Here is a 24,370-nt window from a genome sequence, read left to right as displayed (position 1 = left end):
GCGGGTTCAGACGCCACAGGGCTCCGCCCCCTCCCGCCTGCAGCGAGCCCGCGCGCTCGCTTCCCCTCCCCCTCCCCTGCGATCCCCCGCGCATCCTCTCCCTACCCTGCGCGCAACGCCGCCGCCCGCCGCCAGCGCGCTCGCTCCCCCGCCGCCCCCCGCCCCCGCCCCCCCCAGTCCGCGAGCTGCCAGCGCGCGCCCGCCGGTCCCGGAAGTCCCCTTCTCCACGCCGCCCTCCTCCTCCCTCTCCGGCACCTGCGCCGCCGGCCCCTGGGTCACATGCGCAGTCTGTAGCCACCACTGCGGCGCCTGAGACCCGCGAACCCAGCCTGCTCGCCCCCAGACTCCTTTCCCAGGGCTGGCCGGCAACCTGAGCGAACAGACCCCGTGGCCTTAACTCGGTGTGCCAGCGAGTCCTTGCTCTGCTAACTTGTGAAGTTCAAGTTGCCTCTAGTCCTAGCGGCCCTACAGTGGCCCTCCTTAGGATAATACACCCTATGGTACTGACCAGAACAAATTCACAGTAACTTTAAGAAACGACAGGGGAACCAACCCCCCAGAGGTGGACGAAATCCCCAAGCCTGAGAAATGAGAAAGGGTGTGATTACTGTGGTTACTACTAATTCAGCAATAAAACCGCAAACAGACAACAACCACAGAACCATACCATTAAATTCCAGGGCCTGGCACACTCTAGTGCCACTTGCGAGTCATTCAGGTCACTCCTGTGTAAAACATGCTGAGAAACTCACACTAAAGCAAAGTGGGTAATTTTAATAGGTAAGTATTCCACCACCGAATTGAAAACCTTCGTCCAACGTGGAGGTAAGACACCAGAAGCAGGAAGAATGTAACTAAATTGGAGTAAACTGTATTTTGTAGAAGTTCAGGATTTAACTTACTGCAAAGATAGTATGTTAATCCTATTTCTTGCAGGTTTATGTTCTGCCACAGAGTTGGGCTAGGAACAGTGCCCTGATCTACTTTGAGGTGTCCTTAATGTTCTCATTGGTCTCAAATCAGTGGTTCAGCGATTGTTTTCTACTTCTAGATCCACAGGATTTGGGGGTTTATTCGTTTGTTCCCTCTGGGGGTTATCTGTCTGGCTTGTAGTGCTTCATTTTCATGGTTTTGATATTTGGACGTTAGGATGCTGGATACCTACTTATCTAGCAGTCCTGGACACAGCATAGGACAGGGGAAAGAATGACAAGCAACTGACTACAAACATTAGGTGCAGTGTCATCCTAAGAATTTTTCATAAGCAACTTGATAGTTTTCATTGCGTTGTCTTCTATCAGAAAATCGAATATGAAAGCGTCTTTGAACCAAAAATATTGACAGTGACTGGTATCAATAAATAAAACACTCCTTTAAGATTCCCAAGGTGTTTGTCACTAAAGTGAGAATACTTAAAATTTTAAGCCCATCTATACTGATTGGATTATCTGTTTAGAGTAAATAGCAGCTATTTATTTAGTATACTATTTATTGATTTAATATAATTAAATAGAGCAAAGACTGTAATTGCATTTACACAGGAAAAGAATATTTACACCACCAACTCACCATCTGTGTGACTATGGAAAAGTATCTTACTGCCCAAGCTGAGTGTGTCATGGTATCTCCTGGCCCTAGCACAATGTCTGCCACATAGTATCAGCTCACTAAATATTGTTCATTGACACATGGCATTGAGGTTTAAATGGTAAATGCCTAGTAAAATGTCTAGTTCAGAGAGGGCAAGTTTTTCCTAAATGGCTCCTTAGTATTGATTTAAACTTTATGTTTTGTCTTAAGTATTTTATTTCTCTAAAATAAGAGACACTAGGTTATTCAATAGCCACCAAAATTCAACACAAACATATTTTTCAGTTTACTCCACTCCTAGTGGAGCAACTAGGTATTAGGCACCATTTCTCTCTTAGGTACCATTATATATAGTCTTTCTCCTTATTAAGAAAGTGACTTAAAATAATACTTCCCAAAAGCTGTTTTTTGGAATACTTATTATTTGTTCAGCAATTTTTTGAGCTCCTAGAATGTGTTAGGCGGTATAATCCACGTAGGTCTTTTAGTTGTCAATAAATATACATTGTTCCTGTTTCAATCTAGTGATGTTATGAGGGATGAGCTGAAGAAGATTTTTTTTTTTTTTAAAGTGTGAGTCTTTGGTTGCAACTGAAAACTCTCTGCCCAATTTAGGCAAGAAGGAACTTAATAGAAGGATATCTGGAGCTCTAAGAATTGATGGGAAGCCTAACTAGATACCCAGGATAGAAAGCCAGCAGGAGAACTCCAAAGGGCACAGAAGCAGTGACAACAGGATAATGTCAGGACAGGAGTATTATGAGATGGTGTCTTCCATTGCTGAAATGGGTGAGCCCCAATTGATTGCTCTTTGTACTCCCAATTGTAGTGTGCAGCTTCCAGTTGTCTTAGCCTGGAGCGTTGGCCTGCTGCTCAGTTGTGGTAGTGTGGGACCCCTGCTCATAGCCCCACTAGATATAAAAAGAAGAGTGGACACTGGGTGGCTGGAGATAGCATATATTCACTATAGGAAATTGGGTGCCACGTCAAATGAGTTGGGGTAACACTGAAAACTAGGTTCATGTCACATTGGTATATTAAAGACTGAGGTCTTACACAAAAGAAACCTCTTTCACTTTCTTAAACAAGTATCCTAGAGTTTGGTTGAGTAGGTAACACTTTTTTGTTTTTTTCAGCTTGCCTCTTAATATACTTTGGTAAGCATCTTGGAACACAAGTTTCTGCAGCATTTTTTCATCTATCATCAGCTTGTCCATAAGCCAAGATATAGGAGGGCAGCATAAATCTAGTGCTGTGAGTTTTTATAAAGTGTATTCTAACAGCTCTGGGAGAATCAGATTTGAAACTGTCTCTAGACAGATCAGATTTCTAGCTAAAACTACATCATGAAAGAGAGCTAGGTCATAGTTCTTTGTTCAGTTCCTGATAGCTGCCTCCTCCCGAAGCAAGTAAGGAGGAAATTGACATTCTTAGTGCCAGTGTCGTGGTTTTCTGTCACAAACCAGTAGTGACATTAAGGAATCACTGAGCCATATTTCTAATTACTGTACTACTTGAGAGAACAGATCAGCATTAATTATGCCAAAACCAAAATTGATTTTTGGCTGATGTTCTCTAGTTTTCAAGTGGATAACACAAAACAACTCTAGCTAACACTTCACTTTACTCAATTACCTATGGGTACATTTTGTAGCTAATTCATCCTATTCATCAGGAGCCAGTGCCAGTGTAACTCAAAACTAGTGCCACAGGAAATTTTTACTGTGAAAATATTTCATGTTTACATTTTCTCTGCCACATTCTCTGATATCAAGTGCTGTTAATTGTTTTCAGTCTAATTCAACATAATCAACCAGACACATGATGGGAGCTTTGTAAAAATTTACAGTGCTGAATAGAAAATAGCCCCTACCTGTAAGAAAGAATATTGTAATTACACAATTAAATAGGTTCAACAAAATATAAAGAGGATTCTTAGTCATCATTAAGATAAGGGAGATTTAAAAATAAATTGTAATGTTCATGTATCAGATTGGCAAAGATTATAAAAAGATTATAATACCTAGTGCTACAGAGAATATGGGTAAAGAAGAGCTTATGAGAATGCAAGTCAAAACAAATATTTTGGAAAACAACTTGCCAATATTTACATTCATTTTTTTTTTCTTAAAAACTCATGCTTTTTGGTCCAGTAATTCCAATTCTAAGAATTCATCCTAGGGTTACCTCAAACAAAAGTTCAAAGACTTATGTGAAAGGATACTCATGATAGCTTGGTAATATTTGAGAGAGAAAGGGGGAGGGAGAAGGGAGAAGAGAGACAGGGACAGAGAGAACTAAAGGTCCATCATTTGGGGAGCAGTCAAATTATAAAGATACCAAGTAGCCATTTAAAAAACAGATTAGATCCTTGCAGTCTGATATCAAAACTATATCACTAAGTGAAAAATGCAAATGGAAGATCAATAGGTATAATGTGATGTGGTTTGTGTAAAAGTAGAGGACGAGAAGGAGGGAGATTGAGTGTGTGTGTGTGTGTGTAAGTGTATGTAATTGTGTGTGTTTTTCCATTTTACTGGCTCAGGAGGAGAGGGGTGAATCTGAAGCTGGCTCTGTTCAGTGCCATACACATCAAGGTGCTGGACCTTCCATGTCACCTCAGTACCATCAATGCTCTGTGTCACTCTCTAACCTGGGGAACTCACACATGTCCTAGGCCATCGAAAGGTCAGGATAGGCACCTCTTAGGGCACATATTCTCTCCTTCTGGATTTTGGAAGGTGGGACACCATGGAAAGGAAAACTAACAGTTGTATAGATCTTAGTTGAATGAAGACTCATTGCCAACAGGTCCTGGAGGTGACCAGCAGTGCTCATAGTGTTAAGAGGATGGTGTCTGTGATGCCGACTGCTCTCCAAGGGTTTTCCTTGAACAGGCCCCTTTTCCCTGACCCAAAGGACCATGTTCCCTTGCTGAGTAGTCATGATCCTCCCATCATCCCAGCCCAGGGAAGCCTATCCAGTCCTCCCAGTTAGCAAGATTCACTCTTCCTCATCGTGTTTTTTTCCCTGAAACTCTTTTTGTTCCTGTGTAAATAGACCCTGCCTTTCCACTGAGGACTGGCCTTTTGAAACTCATTACATCAAGAAGCAAATTTGGTTGGTTGACTGGTTTTCTTAACCTGTGGTCTCTAATGATATCCCTCCACTGAGGCAAGTTTTATAAAATGCCTACTTGGTTGAATGGGCAAGAGCCCAAGTACGAGAAAACACCAGGAACCAAAGGCATATCAGTTATATCTAGAAATATCTTAAGGAAGAAACTTGATTTTCTCTGAAAAGGGGGATGATGTGGCTCTTTTTTCATTTTCTACCTTTCTGTACTGTTTATTGTTTTTATGATGAGCATGAATAATGTTTATATTAAAATGCATTAGTAAATTAAAAGCATTACTTTTTAGAATCAATTTATAAAAGTGGCTATTATAACAGTTTTAGTTGCATTATTGGAAAATAATAAGCATCACAGTCAGAAAAAAAATTGCTTAAATATTGTGGGAATCCTAAAATTAATCAAGTGAAATTGGAAACTACATAACTTCACCTATATATAAACCTGGTAGAAGTAGAAGATTCAAAAACAAATAAATGAAACACATAGGAATAGATATTTCATATCAACACATTTAAACGTTTGGTCAGCATAGACTCAAGAAATCTACCTTTCAGTTCTAATTCCATATTCTTTCTTGACCCTTTCCCGTTCTCTTTAATCATAATGACAAATGAGTCACAATACTTTTAAATCAGAGTTTCCTGTATTAGTTACAGTTCTTTGCTTCTGTTTTAAGCAACTGAAATTGGTTATTGATAACCTCATTACTTTACTGGAAATAAAGTGAAGAAGATACTTAATTGGAAGGATACTGGTGGCTCATAGAATTGAGGGACTGGGAGGGAAAACCTGAATATCCAAGCTTTTAGTAAAGCCAGGAACCCAAATAACTCCACTCCATCCAAGATTCAAATTCCCAGGAGAATCTAATTGGTCAAGTCTAGGTCATGAACCTCTCATTGTGCTGAGATAGGGAGAAGAGAGGTGGGAAGGACAGGATATGTGAAATGGGGAAGGAGGACTTCCCCCAAGGAAGAGTGAAGTTCTCTTACCTCCATAGGGGAAAGGGATGCTATACTGCACAGGCGGAGAGATGGCTGTTCATTTTCTCCATCTTTTAAAAGTAGACTTAATTGAGGAATTTTATTACTTCCTTTTAATATTTTCTTTTATTATATCCTCTCCTGCCCCATTACTGCTTCAAAACGCATTTCCAGTGGAATCAGAATTGGTATTTTAAAACAAATTAATGCAAGTTTTAAAGGTATAAATTCTCTTTTAAAAACTGATGAGTAACCCACTGAATGTGAAGATGTCTCACAGTAGCCTATTTTGAAAATTTTCTTTCATGTTTAGGCCACTTATCATGGAATTTAAATTGAACACTTGGTGATACATCAAATTTTTAGTTTCTAATCTTAGAACTTTGTGTGGGATCAATTTTCACAGAAAGTTCATCACTATTTTACAGTAGTATAATGTAGATTAATGTACCTGACACTTCTAAAATTCTAACCCCACAGTAGTAATGTGTGAGTTTAAGCATGCCATTAAGAAAAAAAATTGTTAACCTCATTCATTAAAATCATCCATTCATTCAATTTTAACTAATGTTTCCCAAGCCGTATCAGCCTGGAGGTAAAAATAGGTCATAAGAACTGTCAAAAATAACACAAAAATATTTCTCCAGCTTTAGTCTGTCTGATTAACAGAAACTAGCATCCCTGGCTTCCCCAAATTTTATTTCAAGTTCTCTCAAAGGTATTTTACCTATGAGCTCTGTTAACTCACCCTACGCATCCTTGCTAGCACAAGAAATGGCCCTTTGTAGATATTGCGAGTGAGACTACATGGCTGCCTTGGACAGCAGCTCTTTCCGTTTTTATTTACTTCTTTCCCTCCTTTTTATAGCTTCTTCCTTCTAGGCCAGTGGTTCTCAAGAAAAGGTGATTTTGTCCCTCAGGGGACATAATGTCTGAAGTCATTACTGTCTTGCATGCCTAGAAAATAAGAATGCTATTGGCATCTAGAGGGTCAATCCAGGGAAGCTGCTAAACATCCTGCAATGTACGGGACAGCCCCTGCAACAATGAATTATCTGACCCCCAACTGTTAGAAACTCTTTTCTAGGCACAGACTTCAGTCTCAGAGAGGTAGCTTAGGGGACAATCTGAGTAACAAACATGTTCTGTCCTCAGAAGTCACCAGTCCTTTGATGTTCTTACACTAAAGATGCTCCTCGTCTCTGACTTCACTTAGGATGATGTTCTTTTCCTTGAAGTCTCTTAAGCCCGTCACAGGAATTGATCCCTGGCACACAGAGAACCACACTCAGCAGTCTTCATGACAAACCCAAACATGCCTGAATACCAGAGGAGGCCCAGTTGAAGTTCCTGCTGGGACCCTTGCAATATTAATGATAGGATTGCCTCCTCTGTGAAGAATGTAATGATCATTTGGGGTACTGAACAAGAAATGGTGCCTCTGTCATAGCTGTTGTTTTCTTTTGCCAGCATCTCTCTCTGACCTCATCCTCCTTCTGATAACAGATTGGGGCATGGACATCAGGTCAGACAACAGACCTTTCCCAGGATGTTTTACTTCTAAACTCAAGCTGAGTAAAGAGAATCTCTTTTCTGGTCTGAGGACTACAGGGTATGAGTCTCCAGGGGAACCATTTTGTGCCAGTGAGGATATCAGGCAGAGAGAAGCAGGGAGGATGGAAAGCAAGGAGAAAAGAGGAAGTGACAGGGAGGAAGTGATAGTGCTTGCATCCTAGGTTATCCTAAGTCCAGCTCCACTGCATAGTTCCCAGCATTTAATTTTGTGTGCAATAAATTTCTCATTTTCTGTTTAAGTTTGGTTAATTTGGGTTTTATCATTTCCAACATAAGAATCTTGGCTAATATGCCAGTCTTCAAAATCCTTGCAATTTAATAAGGCAGATAAAACAGCATGTGAAAAGTGCTTATATAAAGTGTACATAGGATTCTCCTAAGGTTGTTATGTTTTTGACTCTAGAAAGGGTTCAGGGTTGTTCCTATTACAGTCGTTTATTAGGTTGCATATTTGTGTTTTATGCATTTTTCCATAGGTTGATTATATTTCACCACACATAATTTTTAGATGGAAAAACAGTTCCTTTATGATGAGCACCAAAAGAATAGCACTATAAACATGTATAGGAAGGAAAGAATAAATAGTATATAATCTGGGTCATAAATCATGTGTTTTAGTTAAATAAGTGTAGAGGAGGAAAAAATATTTCTTCTATTCTCTCATGTTTTCACTGGGGCCTTTGAATTGAATTGACAAAATACAGATTAACAGGAGAAAAGACATACAAAAATTTTTGTGTTAATATTCTAATTTTTATGTGTACAGAGGCCTTCATAGAAAAGAATGGAAGAAACAATGAAGCAGTTTGACCCAAGGACTCATGTACCATTTTAACAGAGGGTGATAAATTACGGGAAAGTGACTAGACAAAGAAAAATAGGTTTGAGCTTCAAGAGACAGTAAATTGTGGGATGGTAATATGCAAGGGAAACTAATAGAAAGTAAGGGTTGCGTTAGTAAGGTTTGTTCCTACAGACTCATCTTGGTGCTGACTTTTGTTAAAGCAAACTAAATATGTTCCGAGAAATATGTTCTGTACTTCTATATTTGAGTCCTTGTGGATGAACTGTGACCTAACTTAATAGGTAGACAAGATTGAAAACCTGACTTAGGAGTATGTGCCTATAACAATAGCTGAGTCTTGGCCAATCCCAGCAGCCATGTCTCAACCACTCATACACTGCCGAGTGTTCAAACTGTGTTCAAATAAGGCAAATGCCAACCTGTAACCAATCCAGCTGTTTCTGTACCTCACTTCCGATTCCTGTATGTCCCTCTACTTTTTTGTCTATAAATTTGTTCTGACGACAAGGCACCTCTGGAGTCTCTCTGAATCTGCTGTGATTCTGGAGGCTGCCCAATCTGTGAATCATTCATTGCTCAATTAAACTCCTTTTAATTTAATTCAGCTGAAGTTTTTCTTTTAACGCTTTCTGTCTCTAATGATAATGGTTGATTTCTTTCTTTTCGGGAAAGGAAAGGGGAGCACCTTTATAAAGGGAAATTTATGTCCTGCTTCTAAGCCAATGGGGGAGGGCAAAGAGCTTTTTCTGTGTTTTCTGCTTTTAATTGCCTTAAGCTCAAAATAATCCTTATGCCAAAGTGGCATATTTTGGGGTGGCATATTCTGACCTTTTTCATAGATAAACATGGAATCATATATACATAGTACTTTTCCAATTACAGAGCATTATTAATTCTCACTCTTAATACAATTCTATGAGTATTAGCCGTCCCTTTTTTTTTTTTTTTTTTTGCTTCATGGATAGAACCTTATCAATTTATTGAATTTGCCAAGAAATTAATTGCAGAAATTAACTGGCTGAAATCCAGCTTTTTATCTCCCAAGATCAGTGTTCTTTCCTCTAACTCAGAGCTGCTTCTAAGTTGAGGAGGGAATCACAAAGAAGACAGCCACACCATTCCTTCCACTGAGTTCCTGGGCACCTGACTTGTGTTGCTATCATCTGTTGCCATATTTTACTGAAATTTTGTGTTCATATGTCAGTGTCTTTCATTAGGTTGTGAGGTCTGCAATAGCATAGCTATTATCTTGCCCATTTGGAGGGTCTTATCTTTTTTTGTGCCTTTTACCATGCCCAGAACAGCTATTAGAAAACAGCAACCACTCAGTAAATATTTGTTGGATGATGGGTAGTGAGTGGATATGAGTTAAGAAGCAGGAAGATACAAAACAGCTGTAGGTACCATTGAGATTAAATTATAAATTTCAGTAGAAGAATTTGGAGAAATACCTTCAGAAAAAGTTGGGGAAAATAATGGGAAGCTGTAAATGCTAATCCAAAGTGTTCGTACTTAAGTCAGGAAGCACAAATGACACTTGTTGTTTCTTTTTAGGAGGGTTGACCTTCTTAATGGGTTGGAGGAAGGGTCATTGAAATTGTCCAGGATTGCCGGGCGCAATGGTCCGTGCCTATAGTCCTAGCTACTCAGAGACTGAGGTGGGAGGATGGCTTCAGTCCAGGGGCTCTGGGCTGTAGTGTGCTACGCTGATCGGGTGTCTGCACTAAGTTCAGCATCAATATGGTCACCTCCTGGGAACAGGGAACCACCAGGTTGCCTAGGAGGGGTGAACCAGCCCAGGTCAGAAATGGAGCAGGTAAAAACTGCCATGCTGATCAGTTGTGGGACTGCATCTATAAATAGCCACTGCACTCCAGCCTGGGCAACATAATGAGACCCTGTCTCTAAAAAAAAAAAATAAAAGAAAAGGAAATTGTCCAGGATGTAAGTGCTGGGAACATGGGATACAGTGAGGGCCATGGAAGTGGAAAGGAGAGGAACAGTGTTGAGGCTATGCCCAGCTAAACCCCCTTCTCCCTCATGACAATGAAGCGTGACTCCTCTGGGGATCTGCTAAAAGGGCGATAGTGCAGGGAGGTAGACAAAGCATAATCTATTTGGTAAAGCCACATTTCAAATGCTAGCAACATCAAATGCAATTACTAAGACCAAAGGAACAAAGGCAGAATTACGGGTAAGGCTGCAGAGCCAATAATTTGGAGCCCACTAGATAAAAAGTCAAAGTTAAGCAAGGACTTAACAAGTACAGAGGATTTTTGGTAGTGGTCAGCAGTGATACCATGTTGTATTAGTTTCCTGTCACAACGAATTATCTCAAATACAGAGGCTTGAAACAAGACAAATACAAATGTATTATATTACAGTTCTGTAGGTTAGAAATCTAGCATGGGTCTCACTGGGCTAATATCAGGATGTCAGCCAGGCTCAGTTTCTTTGGGATGGCTCTAGTGACACTGTTTCTGTGCCTCTCTGCCAGCTCTTCCACCCTTTTTTGCTTGCAGGTTACCCTGCTTTCTTCAAAGCCAGGATCATTAGGCTAAATCCTTCTCATGCTGCCATTTATCTGTTCTCCCTTTTCTGCCTCTCTCTTCCACTTTTAGGGACGCTTCTCATTACATTGAGTCCCCTGGATAATCCAGGATAACCTCTCTACTTTAAAGCCAGCTGATTTACAACATTAATTCCATCTGCAGTCTTAATTCTCCTTCGTCAGGTAATATAATCTATCCATAGAATTTAAGAATTACGACATGGACATCTGCCTACCACACCTTTCCCCCATGACGGAGGGGACAGTGCCAGCCTGGCCTGCAGGAGGAGAGCCCTAGTTATTGAGGTGCACATATGTTAAGGGAAAGCCTGGCAATATTCTGATCCAGGCCACTCTCAGAATCATTACTTTCTTTCAAAATTTTTCTCCAACTATGAACAGTTAACTCTCATGTTCTTAAGATAATTTCTTATTCATGAAAGTAAAGCTCACCTAGTCTCTCTACTGACCCATCTAGACTGCAGTGTGCTGGAGCCTGCTTGCACCACTTGCAAAAAGTTATTGGTAAAATTTCAGGAATTTGGCAATGTCACATTGACATCAGTCAAGGTAGGACTGTTTACACCGTGGAAATGAGCAAACACTAAAATTAGAGCTTTTCGCCTGAGAGCCAGGTATTAAACATGTGCCAGCAAACCACTGGGTATGTATCAATTTAAAGTGAGTGCTGCTAACAGTCAAGCTGGGACCTACATTATGTTTCAAAGACAGTGATTGGTTATTGCAGTTAGTCTGGGTCTCCCAGACAAATGCCAATACCAGATAGACCATAATTTGTCTAATTAGCTTCTGCTCTCAAGTAGGATATGCAGAATTCAGTTTATTAGTTGCTGGGGTGTTGCCAAGGCTAATTGGAGTTATGATGTACCTAAACTGGACAGTACTGTCAAAAAGGCTATACCTCATTAATAGTCCTCTCTAATCTTAGCAAGATTATACATAGCCACAAATCCCATGCTTGATAAGAGTTCAAGCACTTCAGAGCTGGTTCAGAAAGTGGTGACTTAGCAGAAACAGAAAGCAATCAAACGTTGAAATAATTTTGCATCTATATTCATTCAGACAACAAAAAATTGTGAGCTTCTCCTAGGAATATGAATACCACAGTAAAACTGACTGTTATGGTTCCTTCTCCCACAGGGCTTACAGGCTACCTTGGTGAGAAGGGCATATGTGCAGGTGGTAGGGAGAGGAGCAGACAGACAAATAAGCAGCAATTACAGTGCAAAGGAACTGGATCATGGAAGTAGTTAGGAGGGTCTCCTCACTGAGATTTTCCGGGTCAGGCAAGGAGTCCTGGATAAAGTGACATATAAACAGAGTCCAGTAAGTAATAATAATAATAGCTAATACTTATTGAGTACGTTGTATGTTTCAGTTTAAGTCCTAAGCATATTTTCTTTCATTTGGTTTTTCTAACACTCATGGAGCAAATATTATTAGTATTATCCCTATTTTACTTAAGAGGAAACTGAAGCATAGCTAAGTTAACTTACCCCAAGTCTCACAGCCAGGGGAAGAGCTGAGAGAGTAGGAGTTTGCCATTTTAAGGGATAATGGAGAAAAGAGTATTCCAGTAAAGGGAGCAACACAGGAAAAATCGCAATGGGTGCTAGGAAAAGAGGAAACTTATTGACTAAAGATGCAAGGGGAGAGTGATGAAATGTGGAAGCTACAGAGAAAGCACGAACTGAGAAGGAGGGTTTAATTGTTTGGTCGTTAATCAGGGTGATGAGCAAGTTGGCTTACTTTAAACCACCACTGCAGCCTCCGTATGGGAGCAGAGGGAGGAAAGCCAGTGAGGAGGGTGAAATCCAGGAAGGAGATGAGAGTCAGGAATGGGAAGGGATTAAGAGTTGAAGATGCTGCCAGTTTTCTGCCTTGGACACCTAGGGAGGAGGTGATGGCCACCACTGAGCTACGGGACACAGGAGAAAGAGCAGGTTTGTGGGGGGAAGAAGATGAGTTCAGATTCAGAACTTTACGTCTGAAAGGCCTGTAGGACTTCTGGGAAGACATGTCTATAAAGCAGATGGCTGGAGTGATAGATTTGGGAATCATCAAAATAAGATGGAAATTGAAGCCAGCAACAGGAAGAGATTACTCAGAGGGTGCAGAGTGAGGAGAGCCAAGAGCCTAGGACAAAGCATGGAGGAAATCTGTATTTAAGGTGTAAATGGAGGAGTGGCAGTCACAAAAAAAAAAAGAAAAAAAAAAAAAGAAAGAAAGACCGACCAGGGAGATATATGGAAAAAGAACATTTCAAAAATAAGGGCATGGCCAATTTTGTCAAATACTGCTGAGTAATAAGTAAGAAAAAGACCAAAAAAAATGTTTATTGGATTTAGCAGTTTGAGCTTTATGTTGTGCTTTGCAGTACTTTCTTTAAAGTGGTAGAAATCAAAAGCTACTTGCCCTGGGGTGAGGAGTAAATGGGAGGCAGGGAAGTGGAAATAAGAATTAATTCTTTCAAGAAGTTTGACTTTGACAGGAGAAGAGATTCAGGGTAGAAGGTAGAGGAGACAGCACTGGAGGAGATTTGACCACACTTAAATGCTGGTGGGCAAAAACTGAGGAATAAAAGGTCAAAGAATAGACAACTGATTGAGAAGCTTATTGTTTGTAAAGAGCTAAAACCAGTGAGAACCATGGGGGGAAGTTGAAAATGCTTGAGTTGGTTCTAGGTCCCTCAGGAAGTAGAATGGGTCAGGCTGCAGGACTGAGGGTAGCGCAGGATGCAGTAACCTGTATGTGCACAGAAGTCTTTTTCTTCACAAGAGACGTCAAGATTTTCTATCAGGAAAGTGGAAGATACAAAGAGAATTTGCAGTCAGCAACTCAGAAGAGGGCCCACACCAGAACTATGCCATCCTGGCAGCTGGATCTTGAACTCCCAGCCTCCAGAACTGTGAGAGAATAAAGTTCTGTTGTTTAAACCCCCCAGTTTGTGGTACTTTGTTATGGCAACCCTAGAAAACTAGTTCAGAATATTAAAGCACTAGTTGTACAGTTTTAAAAAGATACTTAAAATATAGATATGTATTATGTTATTTACACAATTAACTACGTTCATTTTACAATACATATTCACATAGAATTTATGATATATACTGAATATAATTATAATTATGGTAAATAATGGTATTTAAAATAAAATTGGCAATTAATTATCCTGGAAAATACTTTGAGTGTCAAAGCTTGTGCTGCTTCTAGTTTTATGGTTCTCTTATTTTATCAACAAAGTGCATGCCAAATCTAATTGCCTCATGGTAATCCAGATTAAAATCATATTCTTATTAATACTGAGGATTTACCTAAAAGGCTTAAGGGATTATGTGTGAAAATGCAACAGAAATTGAGCAGTAACTCAGTAACTTCCATTAAGATACAATTGATTTTAAAAATCAACAAAAATTTTAAACTTGTATTTTATTCTCAGCAACAAGCATGTACAGTTTGCAAGTTAAGTACAATTAAACATATACAGTTTGCAAATCACCATATGAAGTGCTGTAGATATGTGGAGGCAAGTGATAATGATACTGCTCCACATATAGTTGGGAAGACTGAAAATGTAAAAATAATAAATACAAATTAGAGTGCTCATACACAATGCTGCAGATACTATTTTCTCTCATGAACAAGGGAGCAAGCCCTTCTTTCCTCCATCATATAAACACATCCTTGGATCTTCTCCTTTGTGTGTCCTCTCTGACATAGCCACAGAGACAGGTAAATTTTGTCAAATTTTTTTTTTTGCTTTATCTTCTGTTGAAATCTTTCTTGTTCTTTTTCCCTGGGGATGGGGTTATTAAAAACAGGGAGGTCATATGTGGGACCTCCCTGTGCCACTCCCTGTTTCCAAATGAAGGAGATTCCAAAATAGGGTGTGTTGCGGGTAGTGTAGCAGCCAATGGTAAATGTGGGAGCCAGCTACAGCGCCCACTCCCAAAGTGAAAGGCATTGTTATGGGTCTAGAGAAAGTGACACCTCATAATAGAGCTGCAGTCCAGTAATCTGGCTCACCTCCAAAGCTGGCTATGTGAACCTTGTCTCTGAGTGCGTGACAGTCTTCCTCCTGCCATTTTTCCTTTCCTGCCTGTCACGTGGAAAAGTGCAAAGTACAAAGTTCTTTAAATCTTCTATTTCAAAACTACCATCCGTCTTCTTAAGATTTTTTACAATACCAGCAGGACATGACTGCTGACATTCTATTTCTAATTTTTAATGTGTTCAAATCACAATCCCTGCACACAAAAAGGCACACGCTTTCAAGCTCTTCTGAATGTGCTGATGTTCTGGCAATAACTCTACTCTCCTTTTCTGATTAGCTCTCAAACGTTGGACTGGAAATAATTACTACAGAAGGAAAGAGCACTGGATGGGAAATCAGTATACCTGAGTTTTAGTCCTGAACCTGCCTCTAACCATCTGTAGCATCTTAGGCAAAGTTTCCCCTATCTCTGCTGAGTCTGTTTCTGCTCAGCTTGTCCATTATGGAGCTAAGAGATGGGAGTGCCTTTGAGTGCCTTTGCTAAAGAGTAACCCACAACAGTGTGAGCAGAGTAGCAGTATATTTGCTCTTCCTAAAACTGTGGGATAAGCAGGGTTGCAAAGCATAGTCCAGAACCAAAATCAAGACCAATCACACAAGATTGTTGAATCTAAAAACTGGGTCCCAAGACAGAAAGAAGATCCAAAAATAAGCCTTCGTGACACACATGCAAAATTCCAGAACACAGCAGTTAATTTTAGGAGTTGACAGAAGTGTTTTTCTCTTCTGTCTTCTATCTTTTTTCTGTCTATCTTTACCATCCTCACTTCCATGTGGTTCTGATAGGGATGCCGAATTCTCTATCCCTACCAAATGATAGGCATTTGACCCAAGGCAGGTCAATTGGTATCCCTCTTGTCTGATAATTTAAATCTGGAGTAGAAAAAAATCCAGCAGCAGAAGTCAGCTGGTCTTCAGTGCTTGAATGGTAGCATCTTAGCCCTTCTGCTGCTTAGATCCCTGGAGCTGCCCTTGTAAAAGGTCAGGTCTTCCTTTATCAGGTCTCTGTACCCTTCAAATGGACCCTCTTTTTTGCTGCAGTGTTCATTCAGTTTCTCCTGGTTCCAGCAAAAGAACAAAGCATATCCCCAAACGGTAGAATTCAAATAGGCACAAGTACGAAGCTTTGGTCTTCTTGTGCACAGAACTCATCCTGGGAGAGCTGGCTGGGAGCAATCAGGAGGCATGTTAGAGTCAGCACCAGAAACTGGTGAAGGGGAGGGGGCAGGACAGTGGCGAGAGGATAGGGCAGTAAAGGGAGGGGGTGTGGACAGTGGACAGTTGTTCATTGAAAAATGAGCTGATTATCCTAGATGATGTCTAAGTTCTAACTAGCATCCTATAATTCAAAGTGATAAACTCCATAGCTCGAATTATTACTGCCATGTTTTAAGTGAGATAGAGGAAGAAGCTTTGGTCTTTTTCTCTGTTCATCTTGCTTTTTGGTAAGAATCTAGTGGATGGGAATATCCAGAAGTGTAGGGTGATGCATGATTCCAAGCATTCTGATTCACTACTATAAATGCAGAGGGGTGTGCATGTGGCAGAACCCTGTTAATAACATTCATGTGACATTTATTATGTGTCTCACAAATGAATCCCACCAAATCATTAGGTAAGCCCAGTTTTATCATTACAAGTATACATTTATTCTTGAACACCTCTGTGTGTGGCAAGGTTTTGGTATGTTTCTTTTCTAGGAATATTTCTTGATGTTAATTAACATCAGCTTGTACTTTTGTACCCTGGGCTACCATGACATAAGAAATCTTTCACTCATCTTGAAATTTCCTCCTATTTCCCTTGTACACTATCAAGGAGTATATTTTCTGAGTTTCAGATACACAACTCTATCATTGATAGCTTTGCTGCCCTGTGATCCTTTTGGGGGTTTCTGGTTTAGCTGTTAAAGAAGGCACAACACCAGTACACATGAGTACAATGTCAAGCATGCTTCTGCCTCAGAGCCTTTGTAGTTTCTGTTCTCTTGGCCTAGAACTCTTTTCCCCCAGGTGTCCACTATTTATGAGTCCATGTATCTTTGGTCTGTTCTATTGGTTTCTGAATTAGAAAGTGGAAAATTAACTAGTCATTCACATACGAAGAAGAGCTATTAGTTGTATATCTTAAGCGCTAAGCAGAACTTTGATATGAGGGGTGGAGTTAGGGGCTGGCAAAGGAGCAGGGATGGGAAGCTGTTATACACATGAATCATATTTCACTTATCATCTGATTCAACCAACCAGTTAAAACAAAAATGACCTTTTAGCAGGAATTGATACAGAAATGAGCTGGGCGAGTTAAGTTGTGGCATCCTAAGATCACAGAGTCAGTCTTCTGATGAGCAGCAAACAATGTGGCCTTTTAGGGGTAAGAAACTGGTGAAAGGGAAGCCCACAGGTGGTGTGCTGAGTAGAGTGAAACAGTTTCAGGAGCTTCCTGTACATAAAGTGTTTAGCAATCACATTATGACTTTATTGCTCAAATTCATTGAAAACACTTAAAAAAAATTTCTGAGTGTGAACCCATCCAAAAATCTGTACCTTTTTCTCATTCACAGCTCTTTGAACAAGACTAATGTTATTTTGTGGTTATGTTTTAAAAGAGCAGTCCTTGTCTTTGGTAAGATGTCCTTGGAATAATAAGATGTATCACTAAAAGAAGGATTTTTTAAAAATAATGACTAGGGAGGTAGAAAATGGGAAAGTATATAGAAGAAATTAGATTTGCCATAAATTGGTAATTATGGATACTGAATGAAGAGTACATGGAGATTTGTTGTACTAAACTCTACACATTTAAATGTGTTTGAAATTTTCATAATCGAAAGTTATTTTTTAAAAGACTACCATTAGATTTCTAACAAAGCTACATTGCTAAATAACAAGATTCTCTCTGACTTGCATAAATACTTATAATTTCTTACAGTAAATATATTAAAACCGCTTATCAAAATGCAGCTAGCTAGGTACATGAATTATCTTTTTGATGAAAATGGGAACTTCACATACTCTTTTGCTAGATCACACTGCTGAGAGCTGTAGACAGACCTCATATTTTTAGCCTTCTCTGGAGACTTCTCTGGAAGCCTTCTCTGGACATGTAAGAGCTACTGTGCCCATGGTTGTGGGTTGGGAACCACTAAGTGAACAAGATTGCATCCATACATCCTGAGCTTCTATAGAATCAAAAGCTCTAAAAAGATTAACTACACCAAGAGTAGAATGAGAATATTAAAATAGATGACTGTACTTATTCAGCCTCTGAATCTCAAATCCCACTATTTAGGTTACTGTTGCTGTCTATCTGTCCAGCTGAAGTGGAAGTCATATCTAAGCAGTGTCACTACAAAGACCTCTTATAAATAGATATCCCTAAGAAAATTGGACCAAAAAATTTAACCTCCCACATGGATGAGAATAACAGCACCTTACCTGGTCTCTCTTTCTCTTCCAAAACATCCTTTATGTAGCTGTCAGTCATCTTTCTAAGAGAGACCTATGGCTCTCTAATTTCCACTCAAGAGACCTTCACTCATAGAAAATAAAAAACAGACTTTGTCCCATCATTTTAAGACCTCTACCACCACCTGACCTGCAATGACTTCTATAATAGCTACATCCCATTCTCCCGGTCTCTTTACCTATCCGTCTTCATTCCACCACCCTCTTAATCCCCAACTTTATTCTTGCTGTATTCATTTTCTGTTGCTTCACAACTAATCACTACAAACTTAGAGGCTTAAAACAATATCCATTTATTATTCTATGGTTCTGTAGGTTAGAAGTCCAAAGCAGGCTTAACTGGGTTCCCTGTTTAGGGTCATTGGGGGTCATAGACTTCTGTCTACCATACCTGCCTCCCTGCCTCACCTAACAGTGTCACATCCAACAGAAATGAAACTCGGCAGAGGGTTGTGTGCACTGATGCTTAGGGGTAGCTGTGTGCAATTCCTAGAGACAATGGAGACAGAAGCTAACAAAAGGTGGGACTACCAGAATAAAAAGGCAGAGCTGTGCCTGTAAGGTCATGGACTGACAATAAGAAACGAATCCAAAACGTCTATGAGCAAGGACACTTCATATACTTCCCAGAGTATCCTTCACCATTTTAAAAACAGCCTCAGGCAGCTAAATGGTTCTCTTAAATATGTATGGTTGGGTATAATACTACAGAGTATTGCAATAATGTATTAATGAATAAGGAATCTGAAGATAGTAACTTCTAAGCCATAAAGTTCCAATCGAACCTAAACTATAATTATTAAAATGTTTCCTATTATATTAGTATTTTGTTATATAAAAGAATAATAGCTAATAGTTTTTGAATGTTTACTGTATGACAAGCCTTATGCTTTCAAATGGATCATATCTCATAACAACCCTATGAAATAAGTAGTATTGTTATATTTCCATTTTACAAATAAAGAAACTGAATACCAGAAAATTTAAAGAGCTTACCACAAAATTATGCAGTCAGGAAGTGATAGAACCAAGATTCAGATGCAGGTTTGTCTGATGCCAAGCTGGTTAGTAATCATTATGTTACACCATGGCTGCTAAGAAAAGAATCAGAGACAGTTACAAAGGGAGAAAGGACCAGACAGACGGAGAGAACAAACACAGACCCTAGCTCTGCAGTTATTGAGTTGGGTTTACCAGTTAAGGTAAAATGCTTTGGTTACAAATTGCTTTTCACGTCTTTTCTGGGGTCCTTCTGGAATTCCCTGTTCTATATCATTTATTTTCATAATCTTTCATAATCTTTGAAATGAAAATGATTTCTTGAGTATTTGCTTGTTCTTTGCAGTTTTTCACTTTTTTTTCCCTGTGCCAAATTATCAAGAGTACCTTCTATAGGTGGGGCCAAGATGGACAACTGTTGTATTGATTAAATTGCTATGGATGGAAAAAAAAAGATCTCATTGGAATCAAACCAAAACTGCTATGATGAGGTGTTCCTTACTTCCATATAAAGCAAGTCCATGGGGACATGGAGGGACAGATACAGTATGAAAGCAAACTGATGCAGCAGGGAAAGCTGGAGTAAAGAAAGAAGACAGGGAATCGTTATAAATGGGAATGGAGAGCAAGGGGAAAAAGCAAACTGATAAATGATGTTGGAAATTCAGTTGTTTATGGGGAAAGAATTATATCCTTACATCACAGAGTGATTTTAAATGTTGCCCTGTACATAATTACATCTGTCTTGTCACTATTGTATTTACTGATTTATTTGCCTCTTCCTGTATCAATACCATACCATAAAGTTTTATATCATATTCTGATATAGGGTAAGTCCTACCTAATTGCTGTTTTTCTAAAATCTGTTGGCTATTCTTTCATATTTTCTTTTCTGGATATACCTTATTATCAGTGCTCGAGCTTCATTAAAAACGCTATTACAATTTTAATTGAAATCGAAAGTGTATCAAATTGATTAATTTTTTGAATAATTGACATTTTTACACTATTCAGACTTTGAATCAAGGAACCTGGTATGTCTAGCCATGTGTGTTTCTTTATGTTCTTTCATAATTTTTCTGGTTTACTAAGTTTTAGTTTTACACATATTTCAAAGTTTATTTCAAGATGCATAATAATTTTTGTGGTCATCATCCATGAAATTTTTTGACCATTATATTTTCTTTCTTTTTTTTTTTTTTTTTTTTTTGACAAAGTCTTGCTCTGTTGCCCAGACTGGAGTACAGTGGCCTGTTATTGGCTCACTGCAACCTCACCTCCTGGGTTCAAGCTATTCTCGTGCCTCAGCCTCCTGAGCAGCTGGGATTATTGATGTGCACCATCACGCCTGGATAATTTTTGTATTTGTATTAGAGACGGGGTTTTAGTATGTTGGCCAGGCTGTCTCAAACTCCTGACCTCAGGTAATCTGCCTGACCCAGGCTCCCAAAAGTGCTGGGATTACAGGTGTGAGCCATTGCCCTGGGCCTTGGTCATTATGTTTTCTAACTGATGGGTAGGATAGCTAGCTATTCAGCTACCTTATTAAATTTATTTATTAGATCTAATAGTCTTTGCCAGATTCTCTCTAATTTTCTAGGCAGACAGAAGTGCTGATTTTGCAAAAGAACAAATAACATAACATTTATAATTCTTATTTCCTTGTTCTTTGTGAGCCGGTCAATACGATATTTGCCATAATTTTCTGAATTGTACCCTTTATACAGTAAAGGCAGTTTTCTTCTATTCCCTGCTAGCTAAATGTATTATTAGTAATGGGTGTTGAATTTAACCAAATCTATATTGGGAATTCATTGAAATGATTACGTAGGATTGACTGAACTGCCTTAATTTCTGGAGCTCAGGGGTACTCTTCCAGGCTTACTTGATCATTGGCAAAATTAAGTTCCTTATGGTGGTAGGATTGAGATATCTGTTTCTTGTGGGCTGTCACCTCGGCCTCCTCTTACCTCCCAAAGGCCCTGCCTTGCCATATGGCCTCCTTGCAGGTTCTCTCAAAGATCCTTTAACAACATGGCAGACTGCTTCTTCAAAGCCAACAGGAGAATCCCTCACTCTTGTCTCCTAAGGTGGTCTTATATAATGTAAAGTAATCATGAGAGTGACTGTAATCTATTCTATTCTGTATCTATTCCTTATTCTATTCTTTTCTATTTGATTGTGCTATATTCATATTTGCTATATTCTATTGGCTAGAAGCATGTCACACAAGGGAATGAGACTAAGTATTATAATTGTATATAAATTTATATATATTTTCTTTCAATTTTAAAAAAATGTCTCTATATTTATGATCATATTCTTTCCAAAAAATTCTTAATGTATTTTATTTGTTCTTTTATTTTCACTTGAATTTGTCAGATTTTATATTCTCAAAGAACCAACTGTTTTTTTTGTTGTTGTTTGTTTTCTATGTGGTTGATTTCTGCTTTATCTTCAGTCCTTTAAAGAAATTTTTTGATTTATCTAAACAGAAAGAAAAAAGCTGGAGGCAACATGCTACCTGACTTCAAACTATACTGCAGGGCTACAGTAACCAAAACAGCATGCTACTGCTACAAGAACAGATCCATAGGCCAACAGAACAGAATAGAGAATCCAGAAATAAGACCACACACCTATGATCATTTGATCTTTGACAAACCTGACAAAAACAAGCAATGGGGGAAAGGATTCCCTATTTAATAAATGTTGCTGGGAGAACTGGCTGGAATATGCAGAAAATTAAAACTGGACCCCTTCCTTACACCATACACAAAAATCAACTCAAGATGGATTAAAGACTGAGATGTAAAACCCAAGACTATGAAAACCCTAGAAGAAAACCTAGGCAATACCATTCAGGACATAGGCATGGTAAAGATTTCATGACGAAGACACCAAAAGCAATTGCAACAAAAACAAAAATTGACAAATGGGATCTAATTAAACTAAAGAGCTCTGCACACAAAAGAAACTATCAACAGAGTAAACAGACAACCTGCAGAATGGGAAAAAATTTTTGCAATCCATGCATCTGACAAGGTCCAATATCCAACACCTATAAACAAATTTACAAGAAATAAACAATCCCATTAAAAAGTAGGCAAAGAACATGCCCAGACACTTCTCAAAACAAATCATACATGCAGCCAACAAGCATATGAAAAAAACTCAATATCACTGATCCTTAGAGAAATGCAAATCAAAACCACAATGAGATAGCATCCCACATCAGTCAGAATGGCTATTATTAAAATGTCAAAAAAAAAACAACAGATGCTGGCAAGGTTGTGGAGAAAAAGGAACACTTTTACACTATTGGTGGGAGTGTAAATTAGTTCAACCATTGTGGAAGATAGTGTGGTGATTCCCCAGAAACCTAGAGGCAGAAATACTATTCAAGCCCACAATCCCATTACTGGGTATATATTCAAAGGAATATAAATTGTTCTATTATTAATAAAAAGACATATGCACGTGTATGTTCATTGCAGCACTATTCACAATAGCAAAGACATGGAATCAACCTAACTGTCCATCAATGATAGACTGGATAAAGAAAATGTGGTACATATACACCGTGGAATACTATGAAGCCATAAAAAGGAACAAGATCATGTCCTTTGCAGGGACATGGATGGAGCTGGAGGCCATTATCCTTAGTAAACTAACACAGGGACAGAAAACCAAATACTGCATGTTCTCACTTATAAGTGGGAGCTAAATGATGAGAACACATACACACATGGAGGGGGAAGAACAAACACTGGAGCCTGTTGGAGGTTGGAGGATGGGAGGAGGGAGACAATCAGGAAGAAGAGCTAATGGATACTGGGCTTAATACCTGGGTGATGGGATGATCTGTGCAGCAAACCATCATCTAAAGTTGATGACTGTAGTGAACAAAACAATAAGCCTTCCAAAAATGTCTATCTCTTAATCCCTGAACCTGCAAATGCTACCTTACATAGCAAAATGCACTTTACAAATGTGACTAAATCAAGGATCCTGAGATGGAGAGATTATCCTGGATTATCCACGCAGGTCCAATGTAATCATAAGGGTGTTACAATGGAAAGAGGGAGGTAGGAAAGTCACAGAGAAGGAAATGTGACAATGAAGTGATGCAACTGCTGGCTGCCAAGAAATGAGGGAAGTCTCTAGAAGAACCCCTTCCCCATTAAAAAAAAAAAAAAAAAGGCATCCAGGAGGAATATATCTCTGCTGACACCTTGATTTTATCCTTAAAAAACTCATTTTGGACTTCTGACCTCCAGAACTGTAAGATAATAAATTGTTTTGTTTTAAACCATTTGCGGTAATTTGCTAGCAGCAATGAAAATGAATACAAATGAATACAATGACAAAAGTCATAAGTGCAGTAACCACAAAGCAGGCATCTGGGCATAATTGCTTGTTGATCATTCTAATCTCTAATCTGAAAACCAGTGTTCCTCAATATGAATACTGGATCTGCACAAAGCCTAGTTTGTTTTGGTTTTGAGTTTGCAGCACTACCCCCCCGCTCCCAGTATTCTAGGTTTTACAGACCCAAAGCACTGCATCACTATGAAATTGGCCAAACTTGGGAACCTTTTAAATTACTTCAGTTGGACTCCTACAAATTCTCTGGTTTCTAATCTGGAATCTAGGCCCTGGAGAGATTCTCTCTGCCTGAACACCAGAACCTCTGCCAGAATAAGTCATTCCTCCATAAATCTGTTGTGCTCCTCAGTAGTGGTTGAGATTTGATTGATGAAACCTCTGAGGGCTGTCCTGGGCCCCTTGAGCCAACTGTCACGTGGGTTTAGCTAATGTAATCCTTTGAATGCTGTTGAATTATGTTCAAAAGAAGGAGTACCCAATGGTAAAACTCTAGGCAGAGACAAAGACATGAGGGCAGAGGGAAACAAAGTGGGGACTATTTCTGTGGCCAATGTCAGGCACAGGCAGGTGGCATTTTATGCCCCAGAGCTAATGATTCCCACCCATATTCCAACCTTAATAAATCTAACAATGCCTCCATGTGTGCTGAGCATGCTAATCGGCAAATAAAAATCAAATTTAGCATACTTATTTTTAAAAACTTAAATTATTAAAGAACATGAGTCTTACTGTAATCTCAAATTTTTTTTATCACTTTCATTCATCTATTCACCAGAGCTTCAGAATATGTGTCCTTTTTCAAA

The 24,370-nt window shown here is 39.2% G+C and overlaps 1 long non-coding RNA gene across 1 annotated transcript; it reads left to right on the top strand.

The window, feature by feature from the left end:
• Positions 1-12: 12 nt before the first annotated feature.
• On the top strand, positions 13-23,490 carry LOC134732786 (uncharacterized). Its single transcript, XR_010116316.1, has 2 exons — positions 13-825; positions 21,674-23,490. It is a non-coding gene; the product is annotated as an uncharacterized lncRNA (long non-coding RNA).
• Positions 23,491-24,370: the final 880 nt, after the last annotated feature.

The sequence above is a fragment of the Symphalangus syndactylus genome, chromosome 2, assembly GCF_028878055.3.
Source record: "Symphalangus syndactylus isolate Jambi chromosome 2, NHGRI_mSymSyn1-v2.1_pri, whole genome shotgun sequence".
NCBI classification, from domain to species: Eukaryota; Metazoa; Chordata; class Mammalia; order Primates; family Hylobatidae; genus Symphalangus; species Symphalangus syndactylus.
Note: the sequence above shows the minus strand (reverse complement) of the source record. Positions and strands in the feature narration are given on the sequence as shown.